This window comes from Bufo gargarizans, chromosome 4 (assembly GCF_014858855.1).
Source record: "Bufo gargarizans isolate SCDJY-AF-19 chromosome 4, ASM1485885v1, whole genome shotgun sequence".
NCBI classification, from domain to species: Eukaryota; Metazoa; Chordata; class Amphibia; order Anura; family Bufonidae; genus Bufo; species Bufo gargarizans.
The window spans coordinates 338,860,423-338,884,787 of record NC_058083.1 but is presented as its reverse complement, the minus strand read 5'-3'; positions in this window follow the sequence as shown (position 1 = coordinate 338,884,787).

Here is a 24,365-nt window from a genome sequence, read left to right as displayed (position 1 = left end):
TATCAGCAGCTCAATGACCCACAGCTGCAGATCGATCAATAATCAAGTCCTTTGGAGGAGTTAATCTGCCTAATCTCGCCCTACTGTCGCAGCCGCAACCTCTCCCTACGCTAATCAGAGCAGAGTGACGGGCGGCGCTATGTGACTCCAGCTTAAATAGAGGCTGGGTCACATGGTGCTCTGGCCAATCACAGCCATGCCAATAGTAGGCATGGCTGTGATGGCCTCTTGGGGCAAGTAGTATGACGCTTGTTGATTGGCTGCTTTGCAGCCTTTCAAAAAGCGCTAAGAAAGGGTCACAAAAGCGCCAAGAAAGCGACGAACACCGAACCCGAACCCGGACTTTTACGAAAATGCCCGGGTTCGGGTCCGTGTCACGGACACCCCAAAATTCGGTACGAACCTGAACTATACAGTTCGAGTTCGCTCATCCCTAATCAGAATATGACCTGCTGTTTAAATAATTTTTTCTACGTTTAACATATTTTGAAAGAATTTTGATGATGTTATTTTTAATTTTCCTTGTCACTTTTTATAAACTAAAACAAAAAATCCTGCCGTTTTTGAACTGTCCACTATGTACTAATAACTGACGCCACATCTTGGTTTGCACAGATCACTTTACTGCAGCTAACTCATTCTAATCCTGCCTCTGATCTCTATCATCTCTGTGTATAGATAAGGCTACTTCCACACTGGCGTTTTGGCTTTCCGTTTGTGAGATCCGTTCAGGGCTCTCACAAATGGTCCAAAATGAATCAGTTTTGCCCTAATGCATTTTGAATGGAAAATGATGGGGCTGTTGTAAAGCAATTTCTTAATACTTTTTTAAATGCTGTTAAGAATGGCTCAGGCAAGATGGCAGCCCAAATAAATATGTTCTGGAAATAAAAAAAAGTCTACAATCAGAAAATAAAAGGAGATGTGTTACTATTCTGGCAGATACATTTTTGGTGACACGTTTCCTTTAAAGGGAACCTGTCACTGGGATTTTGTGTATAGAGCTGGGGACATCGGTTGCTAGATGGCCGCTAGCACATCCGCAATACACAGTCCCCATAGCTCTGTGTGCTTTTATTGTGTAAAAAACAAAACAATTTTATACATATGCAAATTAACCTGAGAAGAGTCCTGTCCCTGACTCATCTCACATACAGGACTCATCTCAGGTTAATTTACATATGTATCAAATCGGTTTTGGGTATTGCGGATGTGCTAGCGGCCATCTAGCAACCCATGTCCTCAGCTCCATACACAAAATCCCGGTGACAGGTTCCCTTTAAGCTATAAAACTACCATTAATCTCTCCAATAAGCTCCATGTCCTTTTGTAAATTATAAAGCTCTGGCTACCTGCAGCCACCGTTAGGGGATTCTCAGTACGTACAAATGAATTTATACAGCTACAACAGAACTCAGCAGGAAATTCATTCAACTACGTTGGGTAGCAGTGAAAGCTTCTTAATATCTGGCCCCCTCTTCCACTACAGGCCCAATAACAGTTGTATGGTCTACCTCCATGCAAGGTATGCCTGCCACCGACTATATATACATGTAACTTTGGTGCAGCCCTGCAAGAAAAAGTAGTGTAGAGAGAAGTTATCTTTCAGTAAGATAATATTTTCTGACATTGCTACTGATTTTCCCCGCAATTAATTTCAGATTTTGACCCCTCATGTTGTTAAAGCACTTCCCTCCCAAACCTTAAAGAGGACCTTTCACCAAAAAACATGTATAGAAACAGTTACATTACCTAACAGTGCGGTCCCCAGTGATGTATTTCGTTTTTTGTTTTTTTTTCAGAGGACTCCCCCTTTCGTCCGCTGTGGTCTCCAGTAGTTCTGGCGCCTCATATGCTAATGAGGCAATTCGGTTTCAGTAGGCGGTGACTAGAATTTGTACAGGGCGCAGTTTTCTTGTTCCTGGCTAAGAGCGCATCAGATCAGAGTGCCGCGCTCTTAGACAGGGAGAAGGAGCTCAAGTTCTCCCGAGATTCGCAAGAACTTGAGCTTTTACACATCCCGAGGCGTGCGCCATCTTGGAGTCCCTGGCGGAGAGGATCTAAGTGGCAGCATAGTGACAGGATGCTGCTGCTGCCGCCTATGCCGCCGCTGCGATCCTCTCCACCGGGGACTCCAAGATGGCGCTCCAATTTCGGGCAGTTAAACCACCATGCATGCTAAATCACCGAAAAGTATCTGGTCATTAAAGGGATTTTCTAGTCTGATCAGCAGGGGTCCAACACCCTGTGCACCCTCACCAATCAGCTGTTCCTAAGTAGCTCCCGGAAATAGCAGTAAGTAGCGTAGTCCAATATACAGTGGAGGGAGCTGTGTAGTTTTGCCACATGTTTCTGGCACCAAAGCTACTTGGGAACAACTAATAGGTAGGGGTGCGGGGTATAGTCCATTAATGTAAATATCCTGGAAAACCCCTTTAATTACAGTATTTTTCAGGGTTTAATCATTAAACATAATTAAAGGTTTTCCACCCCTCTCCAGTCTTCAAATCCATACCCAAATTCAGTTCTTTAAAGCGTATCTGTCCTTTCCTGAGAATAGGGAATAAAGACATGGGCTTGCAGTGTATATGGTTCTCTTGGCTTAGAAAGGTATTTTAGTGCTCATACTAGTGATGAGTGAATCAATTCTCATCAGCAGAGTGTCTTCACCTGTGGGGGGCTTTCCCACAGGTGAAGAAGTGGCCACCTGCCGCTAGATTGATAGAGCCGAAAATTTAGCCTGGCCCTGACAATTTCCTGACTGTCCCACTGCTCTGATTAGCAGAACAAGGCTTAGCAGAACATTTGAGCAGGCTTCAATCTTGCGACAGGTGGGTGCTTTACCTGCGAGGACAGCCCCCACAGGTGAGGAAGCCCTGATAGTAAGACAAATGTATTTGTCAGAATCGATTCACTCATGTCTAGCTCATACCTTTTCTATTTTGTGTCTGACATCCCTGTTCCTGCAGCATCCTTACTTCGTTCAGTTGAGTTCCGGTGGCGTGTCCACAAATCTGAAGTCTGTCAGTGCTACAGGGACGTCCTGCCCAAGTGTCCATAGTGCTCACTGTCCAATCAGATTCATGACCTGAGAAGAAAGTTCACCTCTCTGTTATGCCTCATTCACACATCAGTGTTCGGTCAATGATTTTCATCAGTGATTTTGAGCCAAAACCAGGTGTGGCTCTAAACACAGAACAGGTGCAGATCTTTTCCTTATACCTTATGCCTGTGGAGGCTCCAGTCCTGGTTTTGGCTCACAATCAATGATAGAAATCACTGCCAAAAAAAACTAATGTGTGAATGAGGCTTTATGTGGGTATGTCGCTATAAGGGATGAGCGAATCGACTTTGGATAAAACACCTGAGGTCGATTCAGGTAAAACATCTGAAGTCTAATCCCATAAAACTTTGTTTGAATACTGTACGGAGCGAGAGCTCCATACAGTATTAGAATGTATTGGCTCAGATGAGCCGAAGTTATTACTTTGCGAAGTCTCACGAGACTTTGCGTAATAACTTGACAAATGAATTTCTAGTGTAAAAAAACATGGTACTTTGGAACCGAACCCGAGTTCAATAAATGTTTTTTTTAAAATAGAAATTAATTTCTCAAGTTATTACACAAAGTCTTGCGAGAGTTCTCGAAGTAATAAGTTTGGCTCATTAGAGCCAATACATTCTAATACTGTACAGAGGATGTTTAATCCGAAGTTGATTCGCTCATCCCTAGTTGCTATATTACAGTACTCCCAGAGAAGAAACGGGAATAAAAGCCATAGTCATAGCAGAGGCCATGTGTGCAGTGAACCACAGTAGCAGAAATGAAGGATATGATGACAATCTGGGGTATAGAGGTGTTAGCCGGGGAATAGGTAGGTGATATCACCCTGCTTGCTTTCCGTACCGCCTGGCCACACTGTTGACTCATTTTGAAGCTGTTAGAAATCAGAACCCCTATATTATTTTCTTGGAAAGTCCTGGCTAATACAGAACTGCCAATATGATACGCAGACTGAGGATTCCTTCTTCCCACGCACATTATTTTATATTTGGACACAATGAATTGCAGTTTACATTCTTTTGACTATTTAACCAGTAACCCACTAGATTTGATCACCGGGTTATAATGAATATATAGTGCTGAGAGCTGCCCAAACAATTCAATGTACTAAACCCACCAAAAATTAGCACCAAACACATGTATATATAAACATGAAAGAGTCTTTATTAAATATACATTAATTTAACATGTAGAAAAATATACTTTATAAAAACAGCAGTAAGGAAGGGGGAAACCTTCAGTGAGGAAAAAACTACCCTAGAGGAGGTTAACCTACAAGCAGGCCAATAAGACAATAGACGCCATCAGACATAAAAATCCTAAGTAAGGCATAAACAGACCTACAGGGAGTGCAGAATTATTAGGCAAGTTGTATTTTTGAGGATTAATTTTATTATTGAACAACAACCATGTTCTCAATGAACCCAAAAAACTCATTAATATCAAAGCTGAATATTTTTGGAAGTAGTTTTTAGTTTGTTTTTAGTTTTAGCTATTTTAGGGGGATATCTGTGTGTGCAGGTGACTATTACTGTGCATAATTATTAGGCAACTTAACAAAAAACAAATATATACCCATTTCAATTATTTATTTTTACCAGTGAAACCAATATAACATCTCAACATTCACAAATATACATTTCTGACATTCAAAAACAAAACAAAACAAAAACAAATCAGTGACCAATATAGCCACCTTTCTTTGCAAGGACACTCAAAAGCCTGCCATCCATGGATTCTGTCAGTGTTTTGATCTGTTCACCATCAACATTGCGTGCAGCAGCAACCACAGCCTCCCAGACACTGTTCAGAGAGGTGTACTGTTTTCCCTCCTTGTAAATCTCACATTTGATGATGGACCACAGGTTCTCAATGGGGTTCAGATCAGGTGAACAAGGAGGCCATGTCATTAGATTTTCTTCTTTTATACCCTTTCTTGCCAGCCACGCTGTGGAGTACTTGGACGCGTGTGATGGAGCATTGTCCTGCATGAAAATCATGTTTTTCTTGAAGGATGCAGACTTCTTCCTGTACCACTGCTTGAAGAAGGTGTCTTCCAGAAACTGGCAGTAGGACTGGGAGTTGAGCTTGACTGGAGCTCTCTGCCCTTTACCAATCCAGCCACGGGCCCATCCATCTGGCCCATCAAGACTCACTCTCATTTCATCAGTCCATAAAACCTTAGAAAAATCAGTCTTGAGATATTTCTTGGCCCAGTCTTGACGTTTCAGCTTGTGTGTCTTGTTCAGTGGTGGTCGTCTTTCAGCCTTTCTTACCTTGGCCATGTCTCTGAGTATTGCACACCTTGTGCTTTTGGGCACTCCAGTGATGTTGCAGCTCTGAAATATGGCCAAACTGGTGGCAAGTGGCATCTTGGCAGCTGCACGCTTGACTTTTCTCAGTTCATGGGCAGTTATTTTGCGCCTTGGTTTTTCCACACGCTTCTTGCGACCCTGTTGACTATTTTGAATGAAACGCTTGATTGTTCGATGATCACGCTTCAGAAGCTTTGCAATTTTAAGAGTGCTGCATCCCTCTGCAAGATATCTCACTATTTTTGACTTTTCTGAGCCTGTCAAGTCCTTCTTTTGACCCATTTTGCCAAAGGAAAGGAAGTTGCCTAATAATTATGCACACCTGATATAGGGTGTTGATGTCATTAGACCACACCCCTTCTCATTACAGAGATGCACATCACCTAATATGCTTAATTGGTAGTAGGCTTTCGAGCCTATACAGCTTGGAGTAAGACAACATGCATAAAGAGGATGATGTGGTCAAAATACTCATTTGCCTAATAATTCTGCACTCCCTGTATGTGTGGAAAGGATAAGCAAATAACTACCCAAGAATGTGTGTGGAACCCTCAGCCGCCTCCTTATTTTGATCTTTTGACTATTTAACCAGTAAAGCTAAATCTTTTTCCATGTTACTGACGCCTCCAGGAGCTGGTAAGGGAGTCTGGCTGTGGATGAAAGCCCCACCCCCTAATTGCACGTGGCAAGCTAGCTGTTCAGATGAAAAGATATCAGGTGGAGAAGAACTGGGGATAATGATGTCATCATCATGTGACCTGGGCAGGAAGAGACAGAGCTAAGCAGCTGTGTGATGTCACAATGTGAGGGGGCAGAGGTTAGTGGTTTCTCTTCCTCTACAAGTTTTAATGTCCTGGGATACCCCATAATAATTTCCTAAAAATGCTGGGATTCTTAGTTCTGTCCTATTATATCCCTCCCCATTTAATGTCCACTGATGCCCTACAATGACAGTCTGGACATGCTGTGAGTTGTAGTTCTCTACTATTCTACTCCTATCCCTATAATGTCTTCTGATGCCCCATAATAACAGTCTGAGCATGCTGGGATTCATGTACAAACAGTTATAAATGACATAGCAGCAAACAGGTCAACAATTAAAACAAAAGGCCCTGTTTGCAGGAGCTTACAAGTGAGCAGATAGTGATGACACAGAAGGTAGGAAGTGCATGTTTTGTACAATAGTCCGGCCATCTTAACACAATAGCAGAGTAGATATAAAAGCATAAAGCTGGCCATATATTGGGATAATGATCAGCCACAAAGTCGTCCATGGGATAGTTCGTAGAAACAATCGCACCAACTAAACTTCCCAACTAGGGAGTCTGTTTTTTTATAACACAACATGCAATTTCGGCCGATGAACAAAGGAATTTTTTCAGCACGGTCGATCACATTTTCAGCAGACGAGAGTCAGCCGTCTGCGAACTCGAACGCACTAGTCTTTTAAATAACAGTCAGCAGGACTGGCCAAAACTTATGTGTATGGCCACCTTAAGCCAGTCACCAACCGATATCAGTAGTGCTTCTGAATGCATGGGGTGTGATGGATACTGATGGATGATTAATCAGGTTCAGAAAAATGATGCAGAAGAGGGGGGGGGGGGGGGGGGGGTGATTGGCTAACCTGAAAAGATATGTTTTTATGGAGCGCCTAAAACTGTGGATGTTATGAAGTCATTGGCTGAATAGGGAGCATAGGTAGGATGGTAGACATAAATGAGAGAAGAGAGTAAAGGGGGGGGGGGTGCAGCACTGTGGATAGCTTTGTGGGTGAGCATGAGCAGTTTAAATAGAATTCTTTACTGAACGGGTAACCAGTGCAATGACTGGCACAGGGTCAATCGGGTAGCGGTTAGACAGATGAGCCTGGCTGCTGCATTCATGATAGATTTGAGAAGGGAGTTAGTAATGAGTTACAGTAATCAAGACAGGAATGGATCAGGGCAACAATAAGAATTTTTGTCGTTTCCACAGCAAGAAAGGGGTGGATAATATAATAAGACAGTACATAGACATAATAAGTCTGGACATGCTAGGAGTTGTAGTTCTCTTGTCTTATACCCCTTCTCTGTAATGTCTTCTGGTGTCCCATAATAAAAGTCTGGACATGCTGGAAGTTGCAGTTTTCTACTCTTTCACCCTCTTCCTTGTATTGCCCTCTACAACTTGGTCATTATGAGGCTTGTAATTCTCTTGCCACTATAATGTATCTGTGGTGTGCATTGTACTGTTCACATCCGCGCTAGTGGCTTTCGCTGTTCTGGTCTGTCATAGGAGCACAAAAAAACAAGGTAGTGCCGGATCTGCCACATCACAGACGACAACGCCTGATGGATCCTGTTGACTATGATAAGATGTGATGGGTTTCCATCATGGAGCCTGACATGCTGCAAAATTTTGTCCAGTATTTATGTCATGATCTGCAATTGAGGTCCCAAACACTAATGTGATGCATGCCTTATGTGTTCTATAGCATATTATTATCATGTTCTGCAGCAGCTGAGGTGTGTGTTAGGATGTTGTGCAGCAGCTGATGTGTGAATTATGATGTTGTGCAGCAGCTGAGGTGTGTGTTAGGATGTTGTGCAGCAGCTGATGTGTGTATTATGATGTTGTGCAGCAGCTGATGTGTGTATTATGATGTTCTATAGCAGCTGAGGTGTGTGTAACAATGTTTAGCAGAATCGAGATATGTATTATGATGTACTGCAGCAGCAGCTAAAGTGTGTGTAAAATGAGGTTCTGCAGCAGCTAAGGTGTGTATATGAGGTTCTGCAGTAGCAGGGGTTATTGGCACACTATATAATAAGCAACAGCTGGCACAGTGCCTGGAGAAAGGATAGCACATTATATGAAATAGCAGCGGGCACAGTTCATCAGGTAAGTCTAGAAACACACTATTCTGTTCCAGCATAGGAGCAGGATACCAGAATCGCCAGAGCCTGAATATATGCACCGCTGGCACTCACCAGATCCCATTCACAATAATGAAGTCTGCCGGGATCAGGCATTTGACCTGCATTTTGCTGTAAAAACACCACCTGTGATGGAGGCTTGACGCTGGAAGCTTCTGTGCAGAATAAGCATTTAAGTGTGTAAAGGGGAGAGATAACAAAACCTGAAAAAAAGACACTAGTACAGTGTGTGTGGATTGGGCCTCGTGGAGAATTACCATGGTCTGGAAGGAGGAAAAGCCAAGGGGTGGGGGGACGCATCAGAGACAGAATGCCATTGTCCAGGGAATTAAGGGGAAATGCCTGAGGGGAAGTAAGCTTAAGCCGCTTAAAGAGACACATTTACAAACCTATTGCCTCTGTGCCCTCATTAAGAGAATGTAACTATAAGCTTGTTGCCCCAGGTGAGACTCTAACAATTAGGTGCCTCTTGTAAAATTGGTGTAGATTTCTGGTGTAATATACCGGTATGTAACTTATTTAATGTTAAATTTGTCAGACCGTGTAGGTCCCGCCCCCTAACACCTACACCCCACCAACTTTTCAGAAAAGTGTCAAGAGCATCAAAAAAATCGGAAAAAAAATTGTGCAAATTGGGGCTTCCACCAAAAATTGGCATTTGTAGGCTAATTTCAGATGAGGTTCCACTGCGGGAAACACACTCCATGTGGGAGCGCAATTTCTTGTGACATGAGCACACAACATCATAATAATTTATAATGCTGTGTGTCTCTGCCTGACCTCCGCTGCAATGATTTGTGCTCACATAATGCCATCAGCACAAATCATTAACAGTGAGGTCAAGCAGAGACAACTAGAATTATAAAATGATTATAATGCTGTGTACTCATGTCACAAGAGCAGTGTCTATAATGGGAAATCACATTCCCACGCACAGCGTGTTTCTCACACTGGACACACTTGTTCACCTTATACACCAGAAAACCATTGAAAGCCATTGAAACATTGATAAATTGCCCCAAAAAGTTTTCCAAACCATGATTTTAGACAGTGACATAGAGTAATTTAGTAATTAGTTCAGACTGGCCGAGTGTACGTGAGTAATAAATAATATAAATACCTGACAGCATCAGTTCTCACATATAATGATCAGTTACCCATATGAATGCATACATACGCAATCAACAAATAAATATTGGTTTGGCAATGAGGTTAGCAATGATTCATACTTCAGTACTGCATAATAATAAAACACATAAAGATTATATTCTCCTAGAACTGGTAATCAATGACTTCAGTCATATACCGTATTTTCGCCCTGTAAGACGCACCAGCCCATAAGACGCACCCAGGTTTTAGAGGAGGACAATAAGAAAATAATATTTTTCGTTAACCTCAGATCCAGATGCTGCTGCTCCTCACAGCCAGCGATCTTCTTCCTCTTGCCGTTAGCTGTACTGTGACCCAACGCGCACAGCGTGAGGTCAGAGAGAGCCCTCATGCTGTGCGCAGCCACAGCACTGCCGACAGCCGAGGATCAGGAAGCGGTGAGTACAGAGCCTTCACTGCTTCCCAGTCCTCAGGTACTAATGAGCACTTCCATAATGGAAGCACTCATTAGTATTCACCCGATAAGATGCAGGGATATTTTCCCCACTTTCAAAAATACCGTATTTTCAAAGTAAATTATCTTTTACAGAGCCTTAAAGGGTGATTTTCAGTTTTTGCTCCTTGCCTTTCAGGAGCCATAACATTTTTATTTTTATATTCACATGGCCGTATGAGGGTTTGTTTTTTGCTGGACAAGTTTTACTTTCTAACTGCACCATTTTACTTTGCAAACAATGCTGTGGGAAGCTTGGGAAAGAATTCCAAGTAGGGTAGAATTGGGAAAAAAATAAATTCGGCCATAGTCTTATGAACTTAGTTTTTACGGTGTGCTCTATGTGGTAAAACTGACTTCTTACCTTCATTCTTCGTGTTGGCACTATTACAGTGATACTACATTTATACAGTTTTTCTTGAATTTAATGCTGTAAAAAAAAATGGAGCAGGGCTCCATAGGAACTGTCACTGATCCTCAGAGCAACCGAGGCTACGACAAGGAATGAAAGGCTTCCTCAATCACTGTGCAGGGGAAGCCCTTGTGGCCCTGGGAGTTCTGTGCTCCCAGGGAAATTTGCATCAGATGCCAATCACAGATATTAGCCCCGACACTATGGAGCCCAGTGCGCTCTGGAGCAGGTGCCTTTTTAAAAACTGACTTCCACTGTACATGTATGGCGGATGTCATCAAGGGGTTAACGGTCCCCTGTCACTGCAGCTGTAGTTCCCGCTGCTATCTACTTCCTGGTCCCGGCTCAACACACAGAAAATGGTTGGAAATGCCTGCTCAAACATGCACGGCCACAATGGTGACCCACCTCAACTGGTGAATGGGGTTTCCAGCCATTTTCTGTGTGTTGAGCCAGGACGGCGAAGTGCAGAGAAGCACTGAGCACAACATTGTTGGGACATAAGCAGAGAGGAATTAGTGATGTGAGTAAGGTTTCTTTTTTTATGTAAGTTTTACACAATGATTTCATTTTTGAAACAAATAAAATCATGTTTTAGTGTTTCCCTAGTCTGAGAGCCATATTTTTTTTTTAGTTTTTGGGTGATTATCTTGGGTAGGGTATGATTTTTGCGGTATGAGATGATGGTTTGATTGGCACTATTTTGGGGTGCGTATGACTTTTCGATCGCTTGCTATTACACTTTTTGTCATGTAAGGTGACAAAAAATGGCATTTTTTTACACAGTTTTTATATATTTTTTACGGTGTTCACCTGAGGGGTTATGTCGTGTGATATTTTTATAGAGCAGGTTATTACGGATGCGGTGATACCTAATATGTATACTTTTTTTTATTTATGTAAGTTTTACACAATAATATCATTTTTAAAACAAAACAAAATCATGTTTTAGTGTCTCCATAGTCTGAGACCTATAGTTTTTTTAGTTTTTAGGAGATTATCTTAAGTAGGGTCTAATTTTTTGCGGGATGAGATGATGGTTTGATTGGCACTATTTTGGGGTGCATATGACTTTTTGATCGCTTGCTATTACACTTTTTGTGATGTAAGGTGACAAAAAATGGCTTTTTTTACACCTTTTTTTATTTTTTATGGTGTTCATATGAGGGGTTAGGTCATGTGATATTTTTATAGCAGGTTATTACGGATGCAGCGATACCTAATATGCATACTTTTTTAATTTACTTAAGTTTTACACAATAACAGCATTTTTAAACAAGAAAAATGATGTTTTAGTGTCTACATATTCTGAGCCATAGTTTTTTTATTTTTTGGGTGATTGTCTTAGGTAGGGGCTAATTTTTTGCGGGATGTGGTGACGGTTAGATTGGTACTATTTTGGTGGGCATACAGCGCAAACAGCAGGTCTAAATTTACGGGACCCCCGCGCATTGACCCAAGGTGCCTGCTCAATGATTTGAGCAGGTGCCTTGTTCCGATTGGAAATCCACAGGACGTACAGGCACGACCTGTGTCCTTAAGTACCAGGACATTAGGGCGTACCTGTGTCCTTAAGAGGTTAAATTGAAATGCTCCTCTTGACCATAGTAACAAGTTCTAATATTGCTCTGACCTCCCTAGTGACACTATGTCTGTGATGGCTAAACTCCGGCACTCCAGCTGTGGTAAAACTACAACTCCCAAGACGTCCACTTGCTTGGCTGTTCTGAGAACTCCATAGAAATGAATGGAGCATGCTGGGATTCATAATTTCACCACAGCTGGATTGCCGGAGGTTAGCCATCACTGCATTATGTAATATCTAAAGCTGCCAAAAGCTAGGGAGCCAGATGCAGTGGGCCCAAGAGCCACATGTGGTTCCCAAATTACATGTTGGGGAATACACATCTACGTTATGCCATATGTGTACGTTGGTTTACTCTAACATTATTATTTTTAGTTTTTAGCTATGTGCACACTCTGTAATTAGGTCATCAATGAGACTGTGATTTAAAGCACAAACATACAATTTGGTGTTGGGAAATCTCTTCCATGCAATTCAAAAAGTCTCACCCATGAGTTTTAGCATTGAAAGAACTATCCTGTGGACATAGCAACCTCAATCTAAAGTGGTCTTTTGTAATATCATTACCAGGAAAGAATTTCATATTTTAAGTGCAATGGGACATTACATCAAGTTACTGTACATGTAAAAACTTGGAGAAAAACAGGCATATGATATTTTTGTAACTATTTTTGTAAATGTGTCTGTGTGCAAGCATAAAAAGTAGTTGCATAAAACATATCATGCGAGGGAAAATGTGTATATGTGGCACGTAAGTTCACAATGCAAACAATGGCAAAACCTAAAATATTGTATTGTAAAAGCAACCTGGTGACAGTTTTTGTGGTTACATACCCTTTTAAGGCAAACATGTTTGTTAACCTCATAGTAGTCAAGTCCCATGACTCCAGATACTCAACCAGTCCTCTTTAGGAATGTTTATAACTGTACCATGAGGTCTGGAAGAACTGACATGGTTGTATGCCAAGGATGGACATTATGGCTTTCATGGGCCAAGCTCACTCTGGTTTCCACATTGGTTGACCTCTGCTAAGGTTTTCATGTTGGTTGTAAGGATCCAGAGGAGCCAACAGTCAATGTTTAACTGCAGGCAAAGTCCGGACAGTCCTGAAGTCAGCAAAGTTTACGCAAAACTAGACTGCACAGTGCTGGTGAAGGTATGCAGGAGGTGTTTAATATTAAAGAAAAGGGCACAAAGTAAAAGGTCCTAATGGAATCAAGAAACGATGCTGCTTTATATAGAGAGTAATTTAGCTTGTAGACATAAAGATGGTGCGTGGTGGTAGCAGCAGTAGTGTCATTTCTGTCAAAAAAAAGTTTATTCTTTATGCAAATGAAAAAATCTATGCATTCAGGGGTGGGGCCTAGCGCCTCGTTAAATCTCAGAGCTGCAACCTTTTGGACCATGGAAACACTGCAACCTTTTCACACCAGACAGGTATCATTTTCATTAGCAGGGTTAACTCTACCTGCTTTAGTTGGGGTTAATTCTGCGGACCGATGCACTTCAAGCAATCATGTTAAAAAAAGCTGATTTTGCTAAAATTAGCTGGCAAAGATGCAGAGCTCTGCATGGGAAAGTCTTGTCTCATAAAGGTCCAGCCACACCACTCTCTTGACAAAAGCAAAAGTAAACTGTACAGGATGTACAGATGATTCATATGAGACTTGAATCCATAAAAATGTCACTGTGATCAGGACTTCTGGCTGGTGTACAAGAGCACCTGACAGTGGAATAGATAATGAGAGACCATATCAAACCTGATGAAGTTATCAAATCCAGTTTCCTGATAATGATTACATTTTGCTGCCATGTTTATAGGGTGAGTTAAATGCAGACGGACTTCTTATGTGTGCAAAAATATGAATCATGTATGCTATTACAACATTTCCTATGTTTTCTCTAGAATTTCACTGTTTAGTTTTTTAATTCTAGTTCCAACAGTTTTTAGGTTATATAAAATAAATTCATAGCTTTTATGTTTTGCTTTAAATAAAACCCCTGTAAAATTGTACTTACCCATTGTAAAAATGAGGGAGAGTTCACATTTCCGTTTCATTTTCTGCTCTTCTGATCCATCAGAAGAACAGAAGAACAGAAAAAAACCTGGATTCTGTAAAAAAAAAAAAAAAAAAAAGGTCCTGTGCATCAGTTATGCTCATTTGGCATCTGTTTGAGCAATTGCATGCAGTACATGCACTATCTGTCTAATAAAAATGGATCACAGATGGAAATGTCTCAAACAGATGCCAAATGTGTAGCCTGAATGCTTCTGAAGCTTCCCAGGTCTGTCATGGTAAGCTCCCTGCTAAGTTGTGCATAAAGCACAGCTCAGCAGAAAGCATGTCAAAATCCCATTCACCTTAATAGAATCTCTATTAGTGTGAATGGGACAGGATTCCAGGTTCTAGTGCCCTAGGGGGGTTAAAAGTTGTTATTATAAATGAAAAATAAAAAAATAAAAATAAACATTTTCAGTTATTGCCGGAAATGTCTCACCTATTAAAATATTTTTTTTAATTCCCTGTGTGGTGAATGCCGTAACGACACCTTTTTTTGTCACCTTTCCCAGCAAAAAAATAATAAGTGATCATAAAGTCATGTATACCACAAAAATGATACCAATAAAAACTACAGTTCATTCCTCAAAAAAAGAAGCCTGTATGAGCTGTATGAAGCTCTCTGGACAGAAATATAAAATAGTTATGGCTATAAGAAAATGGCAATGCACAGAAAATGTATTTTTTTTTTCAAAGGTTATTATTTTTTGTAGTAAAAAAAGTTTGGTATCGCCGTATTCATATTGAGTCAAAGAATAAGTATGTCATGTATCTTTTTAGCGCACAGTAAAAGCCATGATGTCAAAACCTCGGCGGAAATGTTTTATTTGTTTTCCTATCGCCAGGACCGGATGGCATACACCCCCGTATCCTAAGGGAATTAAGTAATGTAATAGCCAGACCCTTATTTCTGATATTTGCGGACTCTATACTGACAGGGAATGTCCCACAGGATTGGCGCATGGCAAATGTGGTGCCAATATTAAAAAAGGGTCCAACAACAGAGCCTGGAAACTATAGGCCGGTAAGTTTAACATCTGTTGTGGGTAAACTGTTTGAAGGTTTTCTGAGAGATGCTATCTTAGAGCAGCTCAACGTAAATAAGCAAATAACGCCATATTAGCATGGCTTTGTGAGGGATCGGTCATGCCAAACTAATTTAATCAGTTTCTATGAGGAGGTAAGTTCTAGACTTGACAGCGGCAAATCAATGGATTTCGTATATCTGGACTTCTCCAAAGCATTTGACACTGTACCACATAAAAGGTAAGTATATAAAATGAGAATGCTCGGACTGGAAGAAAACGTTTGTATGTGGGTAAGTAACTGGCTGAGGGATAGAAAACAGAGGGTGGTTATTAATGGTACACACTCAGATTGGGTCACTGTCACTAGTGGGGTACCACAGGGGTCAGTATTGGGCCCTATTCTCTTCAATATATTTATTAATGATCTTGTAGAAGGCTTGCATAGTAAAGTATCAATTTTTGCAGATGACACAAAACTGTGTAAAGTAATTTACACTGAAGAGGATAGTATACTGCTACAGAGGGATCTGGATAGATTGGAGGCTTGGGCAGATAAGTGGCAGATGAGGTTTAACACTGACAAATGTAAAGTTATGCACATGGGAAGGAATCATGCAAGTCACCCGTACATACCAAAACACTCGGTAACACTGACATGGAAAAGGATCTAGAAATTTTAAACCAGTGTCAGGCAGCTGCTGCCAAGGCCAATAAAATAATGGGGTGCATTATAAGGGGTATAGATGCCCGTGATAAGAACATAGTCCTACCACTTTACAAATCGCTAGTCAGACCACACATGGAGTACTGTGTACAGTTCTGGGCTCCTGTAAACAAGGCAGACATAGCAGAGCTGGAGAGGGTCCAGAGGAGGGCAACTAAAGTAATAACTGGAATGGGGCAACTACAGTACCCTTAAAGATTATCAAAATTAGGGTTATTCACTTTAGAAAAAAGACAACTGAGGGGAGATCTAATTACTATGTATAACTATATCAGGGGTCAGTACAGAGATCTATCCCATCATCTATTTATCCCCAGGACTGTGACTGTGACGAGGGGACAGCCTCTGCATCTGGAGGAAAGAAGGTTTGTACACGAACATAGAAAAGGATTCTTTACGGTAAGAGAAGTGAGACTATGGAACTCTCTGCCTGAGGAGGTGGTGATGGTGAGTACAATAAAGGAATTCAAGAGGGGAAAGGATGTATTTCTGGAGTGTAATAATATTACAGGATATAGCTACTAGAGAGTGGTTGTTGATCCAGGGAGTTATTCTGATTGCCTGATTGGAGTCAGGAAGGAATTTTTTTTTCCCCTAAAGTGAGGAAAATTGGCTTCTACCTCACAGGTTTTTTTTTTTTGCCTTCCTCTGGATCAACTTGCAGGATGACAGGCCGAACTGGATAGACAAATGTCTTTTTTCGGCCTTATGTACTGTGTTACTATGTTACTATAACAGACATGGTAAATTAAATGGTGTCCTTAAAATATACTATATAACGTATCCCACAAAAAAATAAGCCCCCCTGTGGCTATATCTATGGAAAATTTAAAAAGTTATGGTTATTAAAACATAGGGGGGAAAGCATGAAAATGCGAAACCAAAAATGGTCAGGGTAGTTGGGTTAAGAGTTCATCTGGATATAGTGAAGAAATGTTTACATTTATTGGAGACTATTCCATCTAATATCTGTAAGAATTATCTTTCTCAATTACGGAAACTGGCTATTGACACTAGAGGGACATTAAGCCAAGCTTGAAGCGTAGCCCACTGGCTTGTTCCAACTTGACAGTCACATCTGCTAGAAGTTTGTTTCAAGCATCTACTACTCTTTCAGTAAAATATGTTCTGAAATTTATTCTGATCGTCTTCATAATTCATTTCATATTGTGCACATATAGCAAGGTGACCTCTAGGATTGATGACTTCGACACACATACTGAGGAGTTGTAGGATACACGCAGGGACCTGATTTAAATACCAACAATTACAGAATTTGACAAAATCTCTGTGCTTGGCACCTACTTTGTGATCTCTTTAGTCTATTGCATATTGTTCTCAGAAAAGGGAGGGAACAATAGACCTGCATTTGTAATAGCTTTTACCAGGCAGTGATTAAACTGATTTAATTACTGTTTAATTATTAGCAACATATGTTTCCAATGGCTTTTCATTTAGTGTTTCCTGGTCTCATCTCCAGGATTAAAAAGAGGCTTAGACGTTTTATTTCAGCTATGAGGCAAATTTTATTCCCACATGACCATGTCTTCATCAAGGGTAATGTGGGTGGAGGCTTAGGATGACTGATGTTAAAAAAGAAAATCAGACATGACCTAGTACATGACGATCCCTTTTTAACAAAGCTAGAACTAGCCCTGTACCTCACATGGGTCCACAGAACCTGGCAGCTCGGGGCGGGCTGCGGCTCTTTTCCTATAACTGCCACAGCTTTCAACAAAACTTAGTTCAGGGTGCGTTCAGTGAAACTGGCATGATTTTGCTTGCGAGTACTGTCAGTTTTATATGCAATTGCGTTGCGTGATTGCGTTTTTTCCACGCGGGTGATATGTGGATTGCATTGCATTTTTTAACAAAAAAAAATTAAATATTCTATGTGTATAAAATAAGTATGTGAAATATGTAGTTAATCCCTCATGACTATAAATATAAAAAGTAAGCACTATTGAATATATGCATGTATCACCATAATAAGTAATGAAGTTGTAGTTGGCCTCATTATCAATTACTAATATCTATCATTACATGTGTCATGGCAGTAAACTCCATATATATTGTCTACACTATTGTGTTCATAATGGACATTAACTCGTTTGTAATATTTTTACGGAGATATGTATTATAAATACCAAAATGTAGAATAAAGTTTTTTTTATGTGTTGATATTGTTTCTAGCTAAATTAATATTTATGTGTGTAAATGATTTCTAAATCATGTTAATATAGTTACGCGTATCTAGGTTATATAAATGTATAATAAAAGTTTACAATTATTAAAGTGTTTATGTGTTTGTGCTGCATAAATATAAGAATTCAATGTACATAAGGCCTCATGCACACGACTGCATTTTGTTTCCGTGTCCGTTCAGTTTATTTTGCGGATAGGATGTGTCATCCTTTTTTTTGCGCATCCGCAATTTGCAGACCGCAAAACACATACAGTCGTGTGCATGTAGCCTAATAAAGACAGGAAACAATTAAATGGGTGAAGACCAAACTCTGTTTATTTTTGCACATAGTAATATGTAATAATGAAAAATCACAAATTAAAAAAACGCCCAGGTGACCCAGTTGGCGGCTGAAACTAGGGCCCAGGGTTGGGAAATCGGGCCAGAGTAGTGAGATGGGGCATGTTGGAATGTGGAGGGGCCAGGCTGGACATATGACTGGTCGCCATGGTACTGGGCATATGGGTGACTCTGTTGCCCATAAAATTCCCTTGTGGGAGGGAACTGTCGACGCCCCTGTGGCATGTGGGGAATTGGTGCTGGCCGGGGGCCAGAGATGTGCCCATGGCTGCACCAATTTTCAAGAGCCATGAAAATTTCAGAGGGCTCATTAGGCGGAGTGGCTGCCTCCAGAACGATACCGAGAGCCGATTTGGTTCTCAGTATTCGTTCTGGAGACAGTCTCCACAAATAAAAGACTCAAAATGATCCTCCTGCCAGGCTCTGGATAAATAATCCAGGATGTGGGTATTTATAGCTGTCTCGGGAGAAGCAATTGGTCTGCGGCAGCGGGCAGGTAATGACAAACTTGGGGAGAGTTCCACAGTGGAGGCTGTGGGCCGAGAGGCGGTCGAGGTGCTGGGCCTTTCAGCGCTATCTTGCAGAGCTTCTGAGCCAGGAGGCTCTTCATCGCACGTGCTTGACTGCTGTGGCGCACTCTTTTCTGCTTCCTCCTCAAAGTTGTCCTCTGTTCCACAAAATTACAACAAACAGAACATGTAAATTAATATATGAACACACCAATATGTACCAAAATATATATTATCATATTACTATATTACTTGTACATAATACTAGTTTTAATATGAACGATCACCACTCCGAACATGTGTTCTTTAATTACTTCATGTATTCCACGTTTGCCAAAATTTCTGGAACATCTATTGCTAAGGGCTCGATGTTGTGCCATTCCTATAATATGTGAAAAACAGAAGTTATGAATACATTGCTATTATAGCCTTCAGTTATAAAGGGTTCAGAGGGGTAGTAAGGCGTTGGGTGTGTACCTGCACACCTAAACATGACAGCACTGATTGGATAAAATGAGTGTGTGCAGATAGACCTCCCCAACTTGGTAACACCCCTCTGTACCCTTATTGATGCTTAATAGCAACTCAATTATAACTTCTAGCAGGAATAATAAAGGAATGCCACTACATAAAAGAGTCATAATAATAGATGTTCCTGAATTGTTATTACATGGTGTAGGAAATGGGCCGTCATTGACGGAATATATGTGTCACCGAGGTTCCTGGCCTCGGTGATGTAAGAGTCGGTAATTTTAAGTGTGAGTGACAGCATGAAAATTCTTTAAAACAAACATGATGTTACACAAATACAATTGTCCAAAAAATGTACACGGCATTTCCATCATGGATGCCACGTTAATATATATAAAAGTGAAAGACCTATTTATTCCCATGTCCCTATGCCCTCCCCCTCCCTCATTTACGCTGCCTCGGAGCACATCCACGCCAAAGCGGACCCTATGACCATGTCGACCAGGTTCTATCCCATCTGATTTTCTGGCTCATGGTAAGGCTGAAAGATTTCTCATATTTCTTGATTTTATCCACCAAATGATGCATTCAGATGCCGGCAAGGGACTGTTAGAGCCCCAATTTCTGGAAATTACCACCCTAGCCAGCATCAGTGACTTCATCCAAAACATATTTTCCCGTCCCTGCTCATCAAGTAAAGAAACACCCAAGACTGCGGTTATTATGTCTAGGTCATAGTTGTATAAGAAACATCTCCGTAGCTCAGAAGAAACATTAGTCCAAAAATCCTGAATCATAAGGCATGACCAGACAGCATGTATAAAATCTGCACGTTGGGCCTGACACCTACGACATCTAACTGAGGCATCCCTATAGAACCGAGAGAGAGAGAGGGGCGTATAATATAGACGGTGTAGAATCCTAAACTGTGATTTCAAGATATAGAGGTTCTCCGAATATTCCTATAAATCAATTCCCATTTTAGTGTTTTATTGTTTCCTATATCTTGACCCCATTTCATTTCACTTCTAAACTTGTTCACTTTTCCCATTTCCAATCTCAGTTTACTATAAATTAGTTATATAGACATACTATTCTGATATGAGTTGAAACACCACTCCATAAAATCATGTGATTTAATCCTAAACACCTCTTTGTCTTTAGTGCACAAAAAAGCATGTTTTGCCTGAAAGTATTTAAACTTATCTAATGTTTTAACATTTCTGTGCCCCAATATATCCACTAGTGTCCTAATGTCACCATTATGTATCATTTGCTCAACCCTGGTTATACCCTTCCTTTCCCAGAATTCAATATCATCAATCTTAATAAATTCACTAAAGTGCACATTGTACCATAAAGGGTTGAATGTAAATATATGTGTAATTCCCCAAATAGTTTTAAGGGAATTCCAGACAAGTTGCATAGAGCGTGCTACAATACACTTTCCCCCCCCCCCCTCTCCCATATAAGGCTACTTTCACACTAGCGTTCGGGGCTCCGCTTGTGAGTTCTGTTTAAAGGCTCTCACAAGCGGCCCCGAACGCATCCTTCTAGCCCTAATGCATTCTGAGTGGATGCGGATCCGCTCAGAATACATCAGTCTGGCAGCGTTTGGGCTCCGCTCTGCTCAGCAGGTGGACACCTGAATGCTGCTTGCAGCGTTCGGGTGTCCGCCTGGCCGTGCGGAGGCAAACGGATCCGTCCAGACTTACAATGTAAGTCAATGGGGACGGATCCGTTTGAATATGACACACTATGGCTCAATTTTCAAACGGATCCGTCCCCCATTGACTTTCAATGTAAAGTCTGGACGGATCCGTCTAAAGCTACTTTCACACTTAGAATTTTTTCTACAATATAATGCAGACATCTGCATTATATGAGCGGATCCGTCTGGGCAGACTCCAGACGGATCCGCTCTGAACGCAAGTGTGAAAGTAGCCTAACCAGTTTACCAAAATGCCAAATATGTCCTGCTGAAGTCCTCTATAATTTCTGATAAGTTGGGGATATCTCTTAAGAGGAGCAGAGAGAAATCACTGTATCTGAGAGGCTAAATAATAGCCCCGCAAGTAAGGGAGGGATAAACCCCCATTCTCTTCTGCTAACCACAGATAATTTTGTTTAATGCAAACTCTTTTACTGCCCCAAATCAGCTCATTAAACAATCTCTCAAAGGCTTTAAAATGTGCATCTTCAATCCATATCGGGCAAGGACCCAGTTGAAATAATATCTGTGGGAGAAGCACCATTTTAATTAGACTAATCCTATCTGCCTGGCCCAGCATCAGCTTTAATTTTATCTATTAATGGGATGATATTCAATTTACAGACACTATTGGTTATTTAATGTGGCTGTAAAGCCGATCCGGACCGGCTTTTATTGGGAGCAGCCAAAGTGCAGGGTCGGTGGCTGTTCCCCACGTTCCAGGCCAGATTTTGGTTAGGGATATAAAACCCAGCCAGCAGTCTCAGCTGGGAGTGGATTATCCTCCATCTGACGGTGGAGCTTTGCCAGTCTCTGTGTTGGGGCCTAAAAGTTTGGGCCAGTATTAACCTCTTTAGGACACATGACGTACCGGTATGGCATGTTGTCCTGGTACTTAAGGACACATGACGTACCGGTATGTCATGTGTATTTCTGATCACCGCCGCCCGGAGGTCGGTGATCGGAACAAGGTGCCTGCTCAAATCGTTGAGCAGGCACCTTTGCTAAATGCGGGGGAGGGGGGTCCTCAGACCTGCGGTTTGCGGCTTTTTATGGTGCGGCGGGCAGTGATGCCATCAGGTCCCCATGGGGCTGTAGGGGGAACCCGATGGCATGGAAGGCAGCGCGATGCCTTCCTATGTTGTGCCTGTGAGATCCAGCCCCCTGGATCTCACATGCCGGAAGATGTATGAGTAATACACACTGTATTACTCATACAACCAATGCATTCCAATACAGAAGTATTGGAATGCATTGTAAAGGATTAGACCCCCAACAGTTGATATCACATGACCTAACCCCTCAGATGAACACCGTAAAAAATATAAACTGTGCTAAATAGACCATTTTTTGTCACCTTACATCACAAAAAGTAAAACACAAGCGATCAAAAAGGCATATGCCCACCAAAATAGTACCAATCTAACCGTCACCTCATCCAGCAAAAAATAAGCCCTTACCCGAGACAATCACCCAAAAAAATAAAAAACTATGGCTCAGAATATGGAGACACTAAAACATCGCTTTTTTAGTTTTAAAAAATGCTGTTATTGTGTAAAACTTAAGTAAATAACAAAAAGTTTACATATTAGGTATCGCCACGTCCTTATCGACCAGCTCTATCGTCTGTAAGAACCTGCTATACAAAAATATCACATGACTTAACTCCTCAGATGAACATCGTAAATTTTTTTAAATAAAAACGGTTTCAAAAAAGCAATTTTTTATCACATCACAAAAAGTGTAATAGCAAGCGATCAAAAAGTCATATGCACCCCAAAATTGTGCCAATCAAACCGACATCTCATCCTGCAAAAATGGTACCCTACCTAAGATAATCACCCAATAAGTGAAAAAACGATAGCTCTCAGAATATGGAGACACTAAAACATGATTTTTTTTTTCAAAAATGATATTATTGTGTAAAAAGGTATTGCCACATTTGTATCAACCGGCTCTATGAACGTGTCACATGACCTAACTCCTCAGATGAACACCGTAAAGAAAAAAAAAAGTGCTAAATAAAACTTTTTTTTTCACCTTACATCACTAATCACTTGGTACAACACCAAGCGAACAAAAAGGCGTATGCCTGCCAAAATAGCACAAATCTAACCGTCACCTTATCCCGCAAAAAAATTTGCCCCTACCCAATTTTTTATCATCTTACATCACAAAAAGTGTAATAGCAAGCGATCAAAAAGTAATACGCACCCCAAAATTGTGCCAATCAAGCAGTCATATCAGACCTCAAAAATCTTAAGATAATCACCCAAAAACTGAAAGAATTATGGCTCTCAGACTATGGAGTCACTAAAACGATTTTTTTTGTTTAAAAAATGAAATCATTGTGAAAAAGTTGACATATTAAGTATCTTCGCTTCCATAATAACCTGCTCTATAAAAGTATCACATGACCTAACCCCTCAGGTGAATACCAGAAAAAATAAAAACAGTGTACAAAAAGCCATTTTTTGTCACCTTACATCACAAAAAGTGTAATAGTAAGCAATCAAAAAGTCATATGCACCCTAAAATAGTACCAATCAAACTGTCATCTCATCCTGAAAAAAATTAGCCCCTACCCAAGACAGTCGCACAAAAATGTGGAGACACTAAAAAATCATTTTTTTTCAAAAATGCTTAGTTATGTAAAACATAGTCATATTTGGTATTGTTGCGTCCGTGACAACCTGCTCTATAAAAATACCACATGATCTAACCTGTCAGATGAATGTTGTAGATAGCAGAAAATAAAAACGGTGCCAAAACAGTTATTTCTTGTTACCTTGCCTAACAAAACGTGTAATATAGAGCAACCAAAAATCATTTGTACCAATAAAACTGCCACCTTATCCTGTAGTTTCTAAAATGGGGTAACTTTTATGGAGTTTCTACTCTAGGGGTGCATCAGGGGGGCTTCAAATGGGACATGGTGTAAAAAACCAGTCCAGCAAAATCTGCCTTCCAAAAACCGTGTGGCGTTCCTTTCCTTCTGTGCAATACCGTGTGCCAGTACAACAGTTTATGACCACATATGGGGTGTTTCTGTAAACTACAGAATCAGGGCCAAAAATATTGAGTTTTGTTTGGCTCTTAACCCTTGCTTTGTAACTAGAAAAAATGGATTAAAATGGAAAATCTGCCAAAATAGTGAAATTTTGAAATTTCATCTTTATTTTCCATTCATTCTCGTGGAACACCTAAAGGGTTAACAAAGTTTGTAAAATCAGTGTTGTAAGCCTTGGGAGGTTTAGTTTCTAAAATGGGGTCACTTTTTTGGAGTTTCTACTCTAGGGGTGCATCAGGGGGGCTTCAAATGGGACATGGGGTCAAAAAACCAGTCCAGCAAAATCTGCCTTCCAAAAAAACTGTATGGCATCCCTTTCCTTCTGCGCCCTTCCGTGTGCCTGTACAGC